This window comes from Pan troglodytes, chromosome 3 (assembly GCF_028858775.2).
Source record: "Pan troglodytes isolate AG18354 chromosome 3, NHGRI_mPanTro3-v2.0_pri, whole genome shotgun sequence".
NCBI classification, from domain to species: domain Eukaryota; kingdom Metazoa; phylum Chordata; class Mammalia; order Primates; family Hominidae; genus Pan; species Pan troglodytes.
Genome location: NC_072401.2, coordinates 39,182,831 through 39,200,763, shown reverse-complemented (window position 1 = coordinate 39,200,763; position 17,933 = coordinate 39,182,831). Strand labels below are relative to the sequence as shown.

Here is a 17,933-nt window from a genome sequence, read left to right as displayed (position 1 = left end):
CTTAAATGTAAAACCCAAAAATATAAAAACTCTAGAAGAAAACCTAGGAACCTAGGAAACACTATCCTGGATATCGGCCCTGGCAAAGATTTCATGACAAAGACTCCAAAAGCAATTGCAGCAAAAACAAAAATTGACAAGTGGGAGCTAATTAAACAAAAGAGCTTCTACGCAGCAAAAGAAACTATCAACAGAATAGACAACCTACATAATGGCAGAAAATATTTGCAACTATGCATGTGACAAAGGTCTAATATCCAGAATCTGTAAGGAACTTAAATCAACAAGCAAAAAACAAAACAAAAACCATTAAAAAATGGGCAAATGACATAAATAGGTACTCCTCAAAAGAAAACATATAGGTGGCCAACAAGCATATGAAAAAATGCACACCACCACTAATCATTAGAGAAATGCAAATGAAAACCATAATGAGACACCATCTCACACATAGATTTTCCCAATAACTCAGAGCTGTCATTTACCACGCTTTCACCCTCTCAAGAATATATAGTATAAACAGCTATCATTTATTGAGTGCTTACTGTATCCATGCTCTTTAAATGTATTATCTCCTGTGAGTTGAATGTTATCAGCTCCATTTTACAGACGAGGAAACTGAAGCTCAGAAGTCACACTTTTAGTAAATTCTACATTTGAAATTTGAACCCGTGTCTGACTTTGAGACTGAACCACATCAGAGCCCTATCAGCAATGCCATCTGCCTCTTTTCTTACATTCAGTCAGTGGCCAAATCCTAGAGGCTCTTTATTGAGAATCTATCTACATTCTTTTACTCCTATTCTCATGGCAAGGTCCTCATTATGGTTCATGATGACTATTTCAGTATTGGGTTCCCCTGTTCACTGCAGCTCTTCCCCTTACTTCCCATCCTTCACCTCACGGCTCTAATTACATGGCTCTCCTGCTCACACATCCTCAGGAGCTTCCCCTTCCTCTCCCTCCTGAGATGAGGCCACATGCTTCAGCTAGTATCCAGGGACCTCTGTGCTCTGATCCCACCAGGCTTACCTCCCATGATTTCCTATAAAACCTTAAATGAGACAGTGTAAATATCTGTGCCATGCCTGGCACATCCACAAGAGACCCTCGGGGGCTGTTGGTTCCATATGTTGTTCTTTTGCACATTGAAGACCCAGTTAAAATAACCGCCTCCTCCATTCTTTGTTCCTCCAGGTTGAACATTTTCCTTCTGAACCCTTCTGAGGGCATTTTGTGTTTATCTTACTTTAGACAGTTAAAGTCCTCTTTGATTAGAGTTGCTTCAGTTTTTCCTATGATTTGTAAATTCTATAAAGACAAAGACCTTCCTTGTTTTGTATTCATATTCTACATAGTACTTGGCATGGCTTCCTGTGCATAGTAGGAAGCTCAACAAATATGCCTGTTGAGTTAGATTAATATTTGTGTACAGACACACAGGAGCTCTCTTACAGCAGATGGTTCCAAATGACTTGACATTTCCGTATTGTCTTTCTTTTTTCCTTCACCTCCCAGTTAATTGAGTTAGAATGTATTTGTGTAAGCAAAAATATCTGCCAGACCTTGAATTCAGTGATAATATTCCTGTAAACAAGTCTACATGTAAGAATGGCAACGAATGCAGACTTCCCTCGAGCTGGTATACAAAGTTTAGGATATTCAAGGTTGGCCGTGGGCTGTCAAGGAGCCAGGTTCAAGCCTAGCTGAAATAGTAAAGAATGATAGAAAACCACTGTATAGAGAAGGGGTAGTATTGTGGGTGGTTTATGGGAGGTGAGTAGAATTGATGGGGGCTGCTAAAAAGGCTGTTGTCATTTGGAAGTTTACAAAATCTTTGTGAAAACCTCTCTCTGAATCAGGACTAGCCTAGGACAGGGTGTTGGCAAACCAGTCTGCTGGCCAACTCTTGTCCTCTGCCTGTTTTGGTAAACACAGTTTTATTGGACCAGAGATACACCCTTTGTTTACATATGGGACCGTCATGGTTTCTCTGGCACTACAATAGCGGAGCTGAGTCATTGCAACACAGGCCATATGGGCTGCAAAGTCACAAAGCCTAAAATATTTACTATCTGGCCTGTTTCCGAAAATGTCTGCTTACCCATGGCCTAGGACTTTGCTTGATTGCCATGGCCTAAAGATTTCCCTGTCTTAATTTATTATCCTCACATGAGTCGTATGGACACAACAATGAGGAGAATGGGTTCATGAATAAATGATACCTTGCCATCACTTTTATTCTCATTTTTTAAAATCGCTAGATGGTAGACATTGTCTGATATTTTTATTTCTTTGTAAGGTAATTTGAAAATCCTTATTATTAATCCGGATTATTAGGAAGTCCCAAAATATTTCAGTTTTCTATAAGCAGGAACATCAGAGTAAATCTGGCTGTGATAAACACTTATGGGTAAATAAAAACCATTATGGATGCCTGAATGTACAAGCCTTGCCCTCATGTGTTGTTATCTTGTTCATGAAGTATCCTAAAATAGTTCAGCATATACTATGTGACACGTGCATGTTACTTAGTTTTAATTTGTGCCCTAAGGGTGGCTGGATGACATTTGAAGTGCCTTATTCAGGAATATACTATCCAGGGGTCTTTAGTAAGCACTTAAAAATCCGTAATGAGGTGTCCACCTCTTTTTAGAGGGTTCATCTACCGTCTTCTCTGATGGGCACTCCAGGGTATGCTAATTAGCATAAGGGATATGAGAAATAATTTTTCACTGGTGACATGAAAGATGCCTCAGATATGTGGATCGACAAGAAATAACGTACAGGTGCCTTCTCTGCTTCTATACCCAAGACATGAGATTGCACTGAATCCAGCAGCTGACTTACCCTTTGGAGTAGCGTTCTTCTAGGTTCTCTAGCTGAATGCAGGACTCCAAAGCCTGAAGGTGACTAGAAGCTTAGCTGAGTCCTGCCTCTAGAACACAGGCCTGAAAGGACAGTGAGCTAGGACTTCCTTGAGCTTATAAGAACAGACTGGTTAACTAAGCCTGTTTGCTAATACATGTGTGGGTTTATGGCAGAATTCCATCAGTGAACTTGGATTCATGGTAATTTAGCTCTTGGTAGGGAAGTTGCAGAGGAGGAAACCTAGAGCCCTTACCTATCTCTGATGGCCAAATTACCTTAGGTCAGTTTATGCCAAATGTAGAAAAAGTACTGCAGTAAAACTCCTCTCTGTGGCTGTTCTGCATTCAACCAACACAAACCATCCCTTCAGAAATACCCCAGAAACTCAGCTGTAAGATGTTAAACAGGCATTGTTAAAACATATCTATGGACTATTGTCAAAAAATATTTATGGATTATTATTTAAAATATTTATAGATTATTGTTTAAAATATTTATGGATAATTTATAAATTTTATTAATACTAGATCTTTACATCTGTTAAATTTAAAAATGGTCATCGGTCAGGCATAGTGGCTCACATCCCAGCACTTTGGGAGGCCAAGGCAGACAGATCACTTGAGGCCAGGAGTTCCAGACCAGCCTGCCCAGCAGAGTGAAATCCCGTCTCTACTAAAAATACAAAAAAATTAGCTGGGCATGGTGGCATGTGCCTGTAATCCCAGCTACTCTGGAGGCTGAGGCATGAGAATTGCTTGAACCTGGAAGGCAGAGGCTACAGTGAGCCAGGATCATGCCACTGCACTCCAGCCTGGGTGACAGAATGAGACCCTGTCGCAAAAAAAAAAGAAAAAAAAAAAGAAAAAAAAAGAAAGCCATGCAAGATCAGCCCTAATTCAATTTCTAATTGTGTGTATCTCTAATCCATATTTATCTCTACTTGTTACAGGTCTAATTTTCCCCAAATCAAAACAAAAAAAAATTATTTTTTGTTTGGTTGTTCTGGTAGAACTTTATCAACTGTGGATGCTATCATGATGGGGGAAATGTAATCATTTTTCAGACTGTACCCTTTTGTATGAAACCACTAGAAACTGTGTGTTTGAAATACAGAACTGTTTCTGAGCAGGGGCTGCTGGAGTCCACCAGGATTACAGTCATGACAAGCACTGTGTTTCCTGGGACAGTTTCCATCTCCGTCTGGGTGTTCCATAAGCCAGACTTAGAAACCTTTCCTGATTTATGGTTAGGAACACTGATCACTGTAGCCATGTCTCGTGGACTGGAGGCTAGGGAGACTCAACCCACAGCAACAAGGAGGCTGCTTCAGGAAACTCTAAGGAGAGGAAGGGTGGCACATAAAGAAGCCTTTGTGGGCTGGGAATAAGTTAGTTTTTCATGAGTAAATTCATTCATCACCTAAAATGCTCCCAGAACTATGCAAGGTATTTAAGCAGCAACATCACAGCTCCAAAAAAAGTATAAAACAGAAGACATGGTCACTATCCTTCAGAAATGAATCATCTGTTTGAGGAGCTAACACAAAACAGTTAAAAAGTGATGCAAAACAGCACAGCAAATCAAGGACAGATGTGCCTGAACTAGACTGACCTTGAACTAGACTTTCAAGGGAGAACCTTGAAAGTGTCTTTGATGTGGTGATTCAGGCCTGGTGGGATGAGAGCATGTGCAAATGTCCAAGCATCAGGGATGGACTGTAGTGATTCAGGACAGGTGTCTGAGAGGCCAGGACATGAGGCTGCATGGAGGAATAACGAGAGGTGGGAGGGATGGTATTCTGAGGTGGAAAGAGTTGTGCCCTGCAGGCATCAAGGGATGTGGCCTCTGGTCCCAGTATCCCTTTGTGGGCACACAACTTGATCATCCTCACTGTGCTTACACCTGCTCCTCTGTAAAGCTAGGACGGACAAACTGATCTGGATGCTTTTTTTCCAAACTCCACCTGCAGGACTGGGGCAAGTCTGTGATGATAGAGAAAAATGAGGACAAGATCGCAAGTTTTTCATAAATCTAAATTTATTAAATGTAAAGGACTGCCTTCATCTTTCAAGTTTAGCCTTTGTGCTTTTTCTTGGTATTAAAATGTCTTTCATTTTATGAAATAGTAGTGACAGTGGATGGATTTAAAAAAAAAAAATGGCCTGACTTGGCAGCATAAAAATTTGGTTAGCATGATATCCTGTGTGAGGTCATCTCCCCCAGTTAAAAAAAAAAAAAAAAAAGTGCCGGTCAGCAAAGGACCAGGAATAAAAACTCTGGATGAGAGGCTCTTAATCAGGTTGTAGCAGTTTGTATGAGTTTGTATAAAGCTTGATAAGTCTATGTACCCAGGCTCCAGCCTATTCTCTGTGAGGCTGCCAGGCATTTTTGGACCTATTTGCTCCCCTGTTTAAAAACCATTAGGTGTAAATATCTTCACACTTCCCATCATAATCCAGCTCCAATCTCTCTCCACCTCTTGCACCTCTCAGTATCCTCCACTCCTGCCTCACCAGTCTTTTCTCCATTCCCCATAACTCTTCACATCTCCCTGCCTTTGCTTACGCTGGTTCCTCTGCCCCGGTGCTGCCCTTCCTCCAGCTGCCTGGCAAACTCCTATTCCTCTAGACACCCAATGTCTAATGTTACCTTTCGTTCTGAATTTTTCCTTAATCTGCCCCACTGCTTCCAATGAAATAACTGCTACCTCTTCTATGGTTTTGGCACTTTGCACAGATTTCTATTCCATGTATTTATGGAGTATTTACTTCTGCCATTCTGTCCTCCAAGACTGTGACCAACAGCACCTAGGTTGGTTTCTGTCCCTCAGATATTTACTGAATTGAAATACATTGTGTTTGATATTAATAAAAGAGAAACCATGTTTGATGTAAGCCTGGTCAAATAAACAAAGACAAGTTTACTTTTATGGTCTGAATCGCTCAGATTCAAGAAAGCCCCCTCCAACCCTCAAATTCCTTCTGCACTGTCTCACTTGTGCCTCAAATCCACCCCTAACGTCTCATTCCTTCACTTAAAGGTTACAATGTAAGAAGTTTATCAGATTCTTTCCCAAGCTCAGGCTTGATGGAAGAAAGGAGGGCGGGGACGCAGGCCTATGGGTGGGGTAGGGAAGGAGCCACTAGGCTGCAGAGAGGGCAAAAAGAGGCTCTGAGGATAGAGCCTGTCTCATTCTCAGTTGTCACAGGTTGGCTGAGGTCACAGGGAGTTCAGAGCACACTGATTTAAGAAGCCACCTGCCTGTGTCCTTCAAGATGTTTAGGATGGGAAATGATGGGATCAGTAGGGCATAGGTAATGCTCTCACAGCCCATAGAGAGATGTCTTCCTACTTAAGAAAAGGCAGTGACGTTCAGGCGCCTGGTCTGAGGTGCCTGGAAATACTCACCGGATGGCAGAGGCGAGGGCTAGCCGACTGGGTGGAGGGGGCCTGGGGATCTGGGGTAGGGAGTGGGACCCATCCCGGGGGCTGCGAATGGAGGCGGTGCCTGCTTAGAGTGTTGGCTGGACTGGAAGAGCAGGCAGGGCGTGGGTCGGCTGCTGGGGGAGGAGTAAGGCGAGGGGAGCGGGGAGGTCAAGGCCTGAGCTCCCTGTGCCAAGGCCGAGGGCAGGCGCACCCTGGGACGAGGCCTCTGTCTTACAGGGAACTGCTCCCTTCGTGCCCGGGCTGGGGGACCCTGCAGCCCACCTCTGACTTGGCCCCGAGCCATTGGGGGCACTTTTCCAGACTTGCTTGGTGCCAGGACTGGATACTTTGGGAGATCCAGGCAGGCTCCGCGGAGGTTCACGCCGGCCGAGGGGGCAGACCCTGAGTGTGGGCGTGTGGGTGTGTGCATGAGCGTGGACCCGGAGCGACACACACTCACACACACACACTCACACGCCCGCACCCACGCAGGTCCCTCGGCCGCGCCGCCCCAGACCCTCACCCCAGAGCCGGGTCCTCCCTGACCACTGCTTCTCACTAACGCAGAGGGCAGGATTCGTGGGTCCCGGACGAGGCGCCAAGGTTATGGTGTTCCCACCACCCCCGGGCAGCCGCCCCCGCGCTCGCCCGCCCCCCGGGGAAGGGGATGGGGACCGGGTGCCCGGGGCTCTTACCGCTCAGGCGGCCGAGTACGCGCGGGAGTGCCCAGCGGGTCCCGCCCCGCCACGTCTGCAGGGCCGGCGGGGACGCGGCCGGAGGGCGGGCGGCTGGAGAGGGGGCCCCGCCCCGCCTGCGCCCCGCCCCACGAGGAGCGCCGCGGGGACGCCCGGCCACCCCCACGCTGCGAGGGCCGGGCCCGCGCTGGGCGAGTCTCCTGGAAACTTGGCTTGTCCCACCCCTGTGCCAGCGCGGAGAGCCAGAGCGCGCCCCGTCTCCAGCCCAGGGCGAGTGGGTCTCGGGGTTCGCCAGATCCCTTTCCTTTCCTTAAAAGGGCTTGGAAAACCCCCGCCGTGTCACTGGGAAGAGGTCGCTCAAGTTCAGCCAAAGTTTGATCTCCTGATTCTGCGTTAAGCAGCACTCCCTTGCCCTGTCGGTGGGAGTGTGATAGATTTAAAACAAACAAACCCCAAACAAACAACGAAAACCCACTTTCCAGAAGGCCAGTTTGGAGCTGTGGGTTAAAACTCCGATGTATTAGCTTTGGCCTAGGAATTCCACATTTGTGAATTTGTCCTAAGTAGGCAGTCAAATGGGCAAATATGTATGTACAAGGATGTTTGTTGTAGTTGTTTCTGCGGAGGGAAGCCGGAGACAATCTCAATGTCCCCCAGTAAGATTGGTGAAGTAAGCTACAGTAACTTCAGACATCGAATATGTTGTAGCCCTTAAAAATAAGGATTCGTTGACAGGGAGGGAAGGCCGCATATGAAGGCCTTCCTCAAATATGGCTTAATATGAACTCAGATGCGGAGGAAGCGCAGTGTTTATAGTATTAACTAGTTTTGTAAACAATTTTGTATTTTCTATAAAAGTCGGAGGAAATACAATTTAAAAATAGTGATTCTTTCTGAGCGATGTGTTTAAGGCAGATTTTCTCCTCTTTCTCTCACTCCATCCCTTCTTCTTTTTGAAGAATTATAAATTCAAAGTTAAAGAAAAAATAGCCCTAGTCTCTCCCTTTCAAAATCACTACCATTTTTTATAGTGTGTGGATCCTACCATAGTTTTTCTAAGCTTATATAAATACACGTATGCATAAACAGCTTTTTGTTTGCTTTTTTATAAAAATGGCGAGATGTTGACGTATTTTGTAAATTTCCTCCTATTTATTATATATTATAATCATCTTTCTTGGTCAATACATATCAACCAAAACCACTCTTCTAAGACTTGTCTTATATATTGCAATATGTTTGTAATTATATTTCATTCAATCATTCTCCTATTGACAATTAGTTTGCTCCTTATATTCCAGTTTCTTCCATATGTATATTAATTAATTTATTAATTCATTTTTTTGAGATGGAGTCTTGCTCTGTCGTCCAGGCTGGAAAGCAGTGGCGTGATCTCAGCTCACTGCAGCCTCTGCTTACTGGGTTCAAGCAATTCTCCTGCCTCAGCCTCTTGAGTAGCTGGGATTACAGGTGCGTGCCACCACACCCGGCTAATTTTTGTATTTTTTAGTAGAGACGGGGTTTCACCATGTTGGCCAGGCTGGTCTCGAACTCCTGACCTCAGGTGATCCACCCACCTCAGCCTCCCAAAGTGCTGGGATTACAGGCATGAGCCACCGTGCCTGGCTATATTTTTTATTTAATATTTTTATTAAATATTTTTATATTAATAATTTTTTAAGCTACTGAATATTTATTTTATTTTATTTTTTAGGAGGACAGAGTCTTGATCTGTGGCCTAGGCTGCAGTGCAGTGGCACCATCTCCATCTCCTGGGTTCAAGCGATTCTTCTGCCTCCCGAGTAGCTGGGATTACAGGCACCCGCCACCATGCCTGGCTAATTTTTGTGTTTTCAGTAGAGACAGGGTTTTGCCATGTTGGCAAGGCTGGTCTCGAACTCCTGACCTCAAGTGATCTGCCCATCTCGGCCTCCCAAAGTGTTGGGATTACAGGCGTGAGCCACCACACCCAGCCTGTCATTTTTAAATTCATAGAAAAACCAGAAAGTTATCTTAATGTGAGAGTGGGTGGAAACTGCTTTAAATTGAGATCAATAGCCTTTTTGAATTAAGCGAGACTTTGAAGCTTAACTAACACGTGGCTTCTGTAACTCAGTTTTTCCACCTCTAAAATAAAGAGCATTGCTCGGCACAGTCCCTTCCAGTTCTGGCTTTGCGAGTGTTATCAAATTATGTTCCAGTTGCAACAGGTGTGTTTTGGTGTAGCATATACACAGACGTCTGTGCCTGGGACTTCTGCTCCTGCCCAGAGACAGCAAGCACCTTTGCTAACCTGCCTTCCCTTCCCTGCTGTGCCGTAACAGCCCAATCAGATGTTCTCTTTTTAAAGGGCTGAGTTCCTCTTCTCCTTTGACCCAAACCACACCTATCCAATAAAGAAAATAAAGCAAACTATCCTGGCAACAAGTTTGTTTTTTGTTTTGCCCACTGCAAATTTGTCCCTTTTACTCATGTAGCTGCTTCCAGGACTACCAGATTTTATTTCAGATATTTTATTTATTTGCAACGTAAAACATTTTAAGTTCATTTAAAAATTTTCTGGAGTATTTAAAATATATAGAAAAGTAAAGAATACTATGACAAATACTTATTTGTGTAAAAAATATAGGAAATACTATGATGATATCTAGATTTAACAAAATTTTTTGCAGTATTTATTTTAGAATTTTCTTTGCAAAGAAAAAAATGTTACGGATATGTTTGAAACCCTATCCCTTCCATTGTCCACCATCTCTGCAGGTAGCCATTTTCTTGAGGTGGTTGTATATCCCTCCCACCCATATTTCTTTCTTTCTTATTTAGGAATGAGGTCTTACTCTGTCACCTAGGCTGGAGTGCAGTGGTGTGATGACGGCTCAGTGCGGCCTCAGACTCCTGGGCTCCAGCAATCCTCCTGCCTCAGCCTCACAAGGAGCTAGGATCACAGGGTGCCACTGCACCCAGCAAATTTTTAAATTTTTTTGTAGAGTCGTGGTCTTGCTGTGTTGCCCAGGCTGGTCTCAAACTCCTGGCTTTAAGCAATCCTCCCGCCTCAGCCTCCTAAAGTACTGGGATTACAGGTGTGAGCCACCATGCACAGCCCCCCTCACTCATATTTCTAAATGTTTGCTGCATATGTCCTCACCCACAAATGCACATATAATTGTTTTTCAATGTTTTAGAATATTAAGGACATCCTGTACACTTGTTAACTTGCATTATATTTTTGAGAATCATTCGTATTCACACATGTAGCTCTAGCACATTCATTTCAAAGTCTTCATAGGAGGGTATGAATATGCCACAATTTATTTCCCGATTGATCTACTTTATTGTGTTTCATATTTCACTCAATTACATATAATGCTACAATTGCCACCTTTGAATATATTTTTTAGTATCTAGGAAAAAAATGGAATAGCTGGTTCCCCTTTACTAGACATTGCTGAGTTGCCCTTCATTATGGGTCAACCATTTATTCAACATAACCTTTCTGAAAGCATGCACTGTGTACCAAATACGGCTGTAGGTGCTTGGAGTACAAAAGAAGCAAAGCAAACTCCTGGTATTCAAGAACTTACACTCCACAGAAAGGGAGATAGACCCTAACTAGAGGGTCTATATGAGGTGGTGGAGTAAAGCAGGCTATAGAATCTACAGGGTTTAGGGAATGATGGGTAGGACCAACTGTGGTCAAGGAAGTCCTTACTGATAAAGTGGCATTGCAATGTAGACTTTAAGGAAGTAGGGAAATGAACAGTGGCCATATCTGTAGACAGTCTCAGGCAGTTTGGGAGCATGGATGATGCATTCACAGAAAGGTAAGGTGGCCAGTGTGGCTGGAGCAGAGGGAGGATGGGGAAGAGTAGAAGAAAATGAGGCCATAGAGGTAGTGGAGGCTGAGAGATGGGCAGAGGGATTTTGGTTTATACTTTGAGTGAGACTGGCACCCTTATGGCTTTTGAGTATGATTCTAGTATCTGACTCTAGTCATATTGGAATTGGGTGAAGGTGGGAGGGGAGAGAAGGATGGAGGCTGGGATACCTGTTAGGACACCATTGCAGTTATCCAGGTGAGAGATGATGATGCTTTTGACCACCATGGGAGTAGTGGGGGACATGAGAGGTGTTTGCTTATGGACATATTTCAAAGAAAAATCCAACAAAATTTGCCTATAGATTGAATGTAGAGTTTGAGCAAAAGAGAAATTAATCATTAATCACTCCAAGGATTTTAGTCTGCACTACTGGAAGAGTAGAAATATCATTTATTGATATGAGGAAGGATGCAAGAGGGGGCAGGTTTGGAGTTAGAGGTAGTAAAGATTCAGGCGTTTGGCTTGCAACAGTAATGGTTTAGCAAGCATTTAGCAGGCTATTGAATGTGAGTCTGAAGTTCAGGGAAGTCTGGGACTTCATCCTGGTTTGAAGGACCAGGATAAGAGTGCATGGAGTTAGAGATGTGGTCCAAGACTAAGTCTTGGGTATTCCATGCCAGAGATATAAAGAGGACCCAGAAGGAGACTGGGAAGGAATGCCAATGAGTTAGCAGGAAATTCAGGGAAGGGAGAGTGGGGAGTGGGATATGGGGTCTAAGAAGTCAGGCAAGAAAACATTTCAGGATCTTTCAACTGTGTTAAACACTGCTAATAGTTCAAAGAAGCTAAAAATTGAGAATTGACCATGGATTTGGCAATGTGGTGATCATTGGTGACCTTGAAAAGAGCTATTTCTTCTGACCAGTGGGGAAGGAAACCTGACTGAAGTGTACTTCAGAGAATGAGAGGAGAACAATTAGAGATAGTCAGTAAAAGCTCTTGCAAGGAGTTCTGGTATATAGAGGAGCAAGGAGGGGAAGGTTGTGGATTCAAAGGGAGTTTTTTTTTTTTTTTTTTTTTTTTTTTTTTTTTTTTTAGATGGGAGAAATTGTTGCTTTAAAAGGTGATTGGGGGCCGGGTGTAGTGGCTCATGCCTGTAATCCTAGCACTTTGGGAGGCCAAGACGGGCGGATCATGAGGTCAGGAGATCGAGACCATCCTGGTTAACAAGGTGAAACCCTGTCTCTACTAAAAATACAAAAAAATTAACTGGGCGTGGTGGCACGTGCCTGTAGTCCCAGCTACTCGGGAGGCTGAGGCAGGAGAATTGCTTGAACCTGGGAGGCGGAGGTTGCAGTGAGCTGAGATTGCACCACTGCACTCCAGCCTGGGTGACAGAGCCAAACTCCATCTCAAAAAAAAAAAAAAATGGTGATTGGGGCCAGGTGTGGTGGTACACGCCTGTAATCCCAGCACTTTGGGAGGCTGAGGCGGGCAGATCACTTGAGGCCAGGAATTCAAAACCAGCCTGGCCAACATGGCAAAACCCCGTCTGTACTAAAAATACAAAAATTAGCAGACAGTGATGGCACACACCTGTAATCCAGGCTACTCAGAAGGCTGAGGCAAGAAAATCCATTGAACCTGGGAGGTGAAGGTTGCAGTGAGCCAAAGATCATGCCACTGCACTCCAGCCAGGGTGATGGGAGTGAAACCTTATCTAAAATAAAAAAAAATATGATTGGAATAATACATCAGAGCAGGAAAATGTTGATACAGTAGAGAGAAGATCATTGCAAGAGTGACTTCCTTGAGCAGATGAGCAGGAAGGGGACCCAGTGCTCAGTGGGAAGGAGCTGGCTCTTGGCACAGAGAGTTCATTCTGAAGGACAGCAAGAGTTCAGGTAGAACTCGTGCAGGGGGGGCTTATAGAATTTTGGGGAAGATGTGGAAATGCTCCTCTGGTAGCACCTATTTTCATTGTGAAAATGAAGCATCATCGCGTGAGAATGTTGGTTTTCAACAAGAATGTTTTAGCAACTATTTAGTAGGCTGTTGAATGTGAGAGTCTGCAGTTCAGGGAAGTCTGGCCTGGAGTTGGTAATTGAGGAGACATCAGCAAGCAGATAGTTTTGAAGCCACGGACCCAGATGACAATGCATAGATTTAGAAAAGAAGTGGTCCAAATCTGAGCCTTGGGTAATCCATGCCAGAGAGATAAAGAGGACCTAGACACGAGAAGGAGATTTTGGAAGTGAAAGAGACAACAGGAGGTGTGAAAGAGGAGAATAGGAGAGTGAAGGGGCTAGGGAAGGGTAGTAAGGAGGGTAGGAGGATGGCTGCTCTCTTGAGGCTGGGATCTAGTCATACATTTCAAGTAAGCCAGTCAGCATGGGTGTGTATTTTCTCCAACTATATTCAGCCACTCAAGCTCAGTGTAGTCCAATGGAGAGCTGGATTTAAACTGGGTTGAGGAAAGAGGAGTAGGTAGCTGCAGAAGAATAATGAAGAGGATGGAGCATGATCTTTCAGTCCAGTGCAGTGGGGCTGGGGAATCGTTTGCATTGGAGGAAGAGTTGGAGGTGAGAGATGGAAAGTGGGATTCAGGCAACTGAGATTATGGAGGGGGTGCAGCCATTGCTAATAATGATATCTAGGATATAATAAGGGAATGCATGACTGAGGTAGGGTGCAGGACAAGATTATTAGAAGAGAGAATGTCCAAGAACTCAGAGGCCAGGTGAATGGAAGAGTCTCTATGTAGCTATGGAAATCACTAGAATTATAAAAGGGGTGGTATCGGATTGAAATAGTGAGTACTGCTAGAATACTTGATGAAGTGATGGGGCTCACTAGATGACTGCAACGAGAAGGGGTGGGTTTGGAGGAAGGAAAGTGATCTGGAAGTAGCAGTGAGAGTCAAGAACACCTGCACCACCTCCCAGGCTCTGGTGTGTGAAGGGTGCACCCAAGAAGATATAGACCACTAGAGGGCACTGTGCTCAGGCCTGCGTGTAGGTCTCAGTCCCCTGATTTTCATGGGGTTACAATGAAATGGACTCACCTGAAGAGCTTTCAAAATCAAACGTATGCCCGGCCCCTCCCAGACCACTTACATCAGCATCTCTGGACATGTATGTGCGCTCCTGTTTCTTCATGTTCTGGCCACCATTTGTATTACTAGATGTTTTAAATTTTGTCCACCTTAGGGGTGTACAATAGTGTCTCCTGGTTGTGTTAATTTGTATTTTCCCATGTTCTAATGAGGATGCATACCTTTCCATGTGTTTGAGCTATTTCTGTTTCCTTTTCTGTTATCCATCTGTTGATCTCCTTTGCTCATTTCCCCGCATTGGGGTTGTTAGTCATTTTAAAATTGATTTGTAGGAAATCTTTATATATTTTGCATATTAACGCTTTTGTGATTATACAAGTTGCAGATACCTTCTCCCAGTCTGCAGCTTGTCTTTTTTTTTTTTTAAATTCAGCAGAGAAGTTTAGGTTTACTATCAATAATATATAAATTAGCATTTTTTTTTTGAGACGGAGTCTCGCTTTGTTGCCCAGGCTTGAGTGCAGTGGCACGATCTCAGCTCACAGCAACCTCCGCCTCCTGGGTTCAAGTGATTCTCATGCCTCAGGCTCCTGAGTAGCTGGGACTACAGGCGCCAGCCACCACATCCAGCTAATTTTTGTATTTTTAGTAGAGACAGGGTTTCACCATGTTGCCCAGGCTGGTTTTGAACTCCTGACCTCAGGTGATCTGCCTGCCTCAGCCTCCCAAAGTGCTGAGATTACAAGTGTGAGCCACTGAGCCCAGCCAAAATTATCAATCTTATCTCTGTCATATGTGTATCTTATGATATTGATAATTGTCACAAAACTTACTTTAAAGCTGTTGGTAGACACTAATATTTATTTATTTATTTATTTATTATCTGGAGAAAGACAACATTTTTTAACAAGTAAAAGTCATCAAAATAATGTTTTGCCTGTGTCTGTATTGGGACAGTGTATTTGGTGGCCTCAGATTATGTTTATAATACTTAACCCAGTGTGACACTATTTTTTAAAAATTAAGATATATATACATATCTATATATAGTGAAGAATTCAAATAGGACAAAAAGCATAAAATGGTGAAGAGGCCAGGCGGGGTGGCTCAATCCTGTAATTCCAGCACTTTGGGAGGCTGAGGTGGGCGGATTGTTTGAGCCCAGGAATTCCAGACCAGCCTGAGCGACATGGCAAAACCCTGTCTCTGCAAAAAAATATAAAAATTAGCCATGCATGGTGGTGGATGCCTGTGGTCTCAGATCCTTGGGAGGCTGAGGTGGGAGAATCGCCTGAGTGGGGAAAGTCAAGGCTGCAGTGAGCTGTGATCACGCCACTGCACTCCACCCTGGGCAACAGAGCGAGACCCTGTCTCAAAAAAAAAAAAAAAAAAAAGGCCAATAATCTCTTTCTCTTAGTTCTTCTGCTCAAAGGTGAACATTTCTTATGTAACCTTTGAGAAAAAAAGATTCATATGCCTCTATCAACATATGTATGTAGACCCTTGTATTAAGTTTCCTGTGGCTACCATGACAAATCACCACAGACTGTGTGGCTTAAAACAACAAAAATTTATTCTCTCAGAGTTCTGGAGGCTAGAAGTTCAAAATCAAGCTGTTCATAGGGTGATGCTCTCTCCAGCCTCTGGTGGCTCCAGGCATCCCTTGCATTGTGACTGCAATACCCCAGTCTCTGCCTCTGTTTGCAAATGCTCTGCTTCTCTGTGTCTCTCTTCTCTGTGTGTCTTATGAGGACACAGGGTGTCTTCTAAGGCAGCATGGTGTGATGCTTAAGTGCATAGGCACTGGGGCCAAACTGCCTGGGTTCGAATCCCACCCCCACCACTGACCAGCAGTGCAAGCTGGAACGATTACCCAGCTGCGCTAAGTGGAGATGATGTGACAGTACTTATCTCACAGCACCTTAATGAGTTAATACTTGGAAAGTAGTCACAGCAATGCCTGGCAAGAAGATAACCTGTGTAAATGGCTAGATTTTATACAATTGATGTCATACTCTTCTTACAGTTCTGCACCTTAATTTTCTTTCTTTCTTTCTTTCTTTCTTTCTTTCTTTCTTTCTTTCTTTCTTTCTTTCTTCCTTCCTCTCTCTCTCTTCCTCTCTCTCTCTCTCTCCCTCTCTCTCTCTCCCTCTCTCTCTCTCCCTCTCTCTCTCTCTCTCTCTTTCTTTCTTTCTTTTTTCTTTTGAGCCAGAGTCTCACTCTGTTGCCCAGGCTGGAGTGCAGTGGCACAATCTCAGCTCTCTGCTACCTCTGCCTCCTGGGTTCCAATGATTCTCCTGCTTCAGCCTCCCGAGTAGCTGGGAGTACAGTTGCCTGCCACCATACCCAGCTAATGTTTGTATTTTTAGTAGAGACAGGGTTTCGCCATGTTGGCCAAGCCGGTCTCGAACTCCTGACCTCTGGTGATCTACCCACCTCGGCCTCCCGAAGTGCTGGGATTACAGGCATGAGACACCATGCCCAGCCTGCACCTTGATTTTCTTCACTTCATAGTATATCCTGAAATCTTTACCCCTCAGCATACAAAAAAACCATATGATTTGCACCAAACTCCTTACTATTATGACTTCTCTTCTGTGTCAGTCACTATTCCAGCCACTTTAAATTCATTATCTTTCCTAAAAGTACTCCCATTTTGTGGATGAATAAATGGAGGTTAAGGGAGTTGTCCCAAGCCTCACAGTAAGTGGCCAAGTGGAGGTTCGGCCCAGTACTGTCTGTTTCTTTGTTTGCTTAACTGTCATTGCCATCTTCGCTATTACTTGATTTTTGTGTTTTTGTCATCCCCTTACAGACGTTTCTGAGTTATGACAGCCTCGACAAGAATAGTCTCCTTGTTTCTGAACATTGGTGTTGTGATGCAATCTCCTAATGAGACATGTCAATGTGCCCAGATCTGCAGTGATAGTTGTCTGTTTTCTTAAGACTTTAGTCCACAGTTACTTGAAATTCCCTCAGAGCCACAGCCAGCCCTTTCCCTTGGCTTGTTTCACAAATCTGGTTTTCCAGGGTCACAGATACCTGCAGCTTTCTGGCTGTCTCCTTTTGCCAGTGGAGCAGAGATCCATCCACTCCTTACTGAGCCTCCCCAGGCCTGAGGAGACTTCCTGTTACGTTTGATGAGTAAGGCTGAATCACAAGAAGCCAGCCTTTCTCTTCCTCCTGAAAGCAGAAGTCATTCTTACCGAGATGTCCAACTTTGTCATTAGCCAAATTGTAAGGTCTTAACTTGTTGTTGTTGTTTTTTTTTAATAAAGATGAGATTGTGCCAGACAGTGAGATAAATTATAGAATGATTGTTTCACTCATGCCTTCTGTCCTTTGCAGAACTCAGTTAAGCAAGAAGTCTGGGGAAAAGGGTTTACTGTCCACCAGAAGTCTCTGTTTAACCAGAGACTTCTGGTAATCAGCCTTTGTTGATGTCATTCTGAAATTCTTCTAAATGGTCTTTAGAAAATTGATTTTTAAATTAGTCTTGCAGGATTTCAGTGTTATTTATTATTCCTAAATTAAAATCTAAACCATTTAATAACACCAAATGTTGATCAGAATGTGGGTATGATTGCTCGTACATATGGCTAAATATGTAGTCATAAATATGTATCAACCAGTAAACTTTCCTTAGAAGTTGATTTAAAAAAAAAACCCAAATTGTGGAACTATACTTATTTTATTTTAAACTATCTCATCCAGCTAAAATAATGCTCAAAATTGCTTGATAAGGGAAACTGCAATTATTCTTGAAATGTTAAATATGGTGATAATAGAAAACAGGCTGTTTAAAATAACTTTCCACTCAGGTGACAAATGTAATAACCAGGCTGCAAACTCTTACAGAGAAATATTACCTTAGAAAAATATTTTTCTTCACATTGAATTGTTTGTAAGTTGCTTCCTCACACGAATTAGAAAATTGGATTACTGGTTTTGTCTGTAGCCCAGAAAAAACTAACTCACCTCCAGACCTTTGAAAGGTAAAAATATACGTAGGAGTAATTCCAATGTGGGCCAACAGATGGCACCAATCTGTTTCTAAGGTATCGCTTT

The 17,933-nt window shown here is 43.5% G+C and overlaps 1 protein-coding gene across 3 annotated transcripts in view; it reads right to left on the bottom strand.

The window, feature by feature from the left end:
- The window catches only part of FAM114A1 (family with sequence similarity 114 member A1), a 78,081-nt gene extending 70,974 nt beyond the window's left edge, over positions 1-7,107 (bottom strand). Inside the window, exon 1 of one of the 3 annotated variants that reach the window (XM_009447506.4) lies at positions 6,993-7,107. The gene's annotated coding sequence lies outside the window, so the exon portion shown is untranslated. Of the gene's footprint in view, positions 1-6,279; positions 6,432-6,992 lie in introns of those variants that run through there. The other 2 variants (XM_016951450.4, XM_009447507.4) reach the window with 2 other exon arrangements.
- Positions 7,108-17,933: the final 10,826 nt, after the last annotated feature.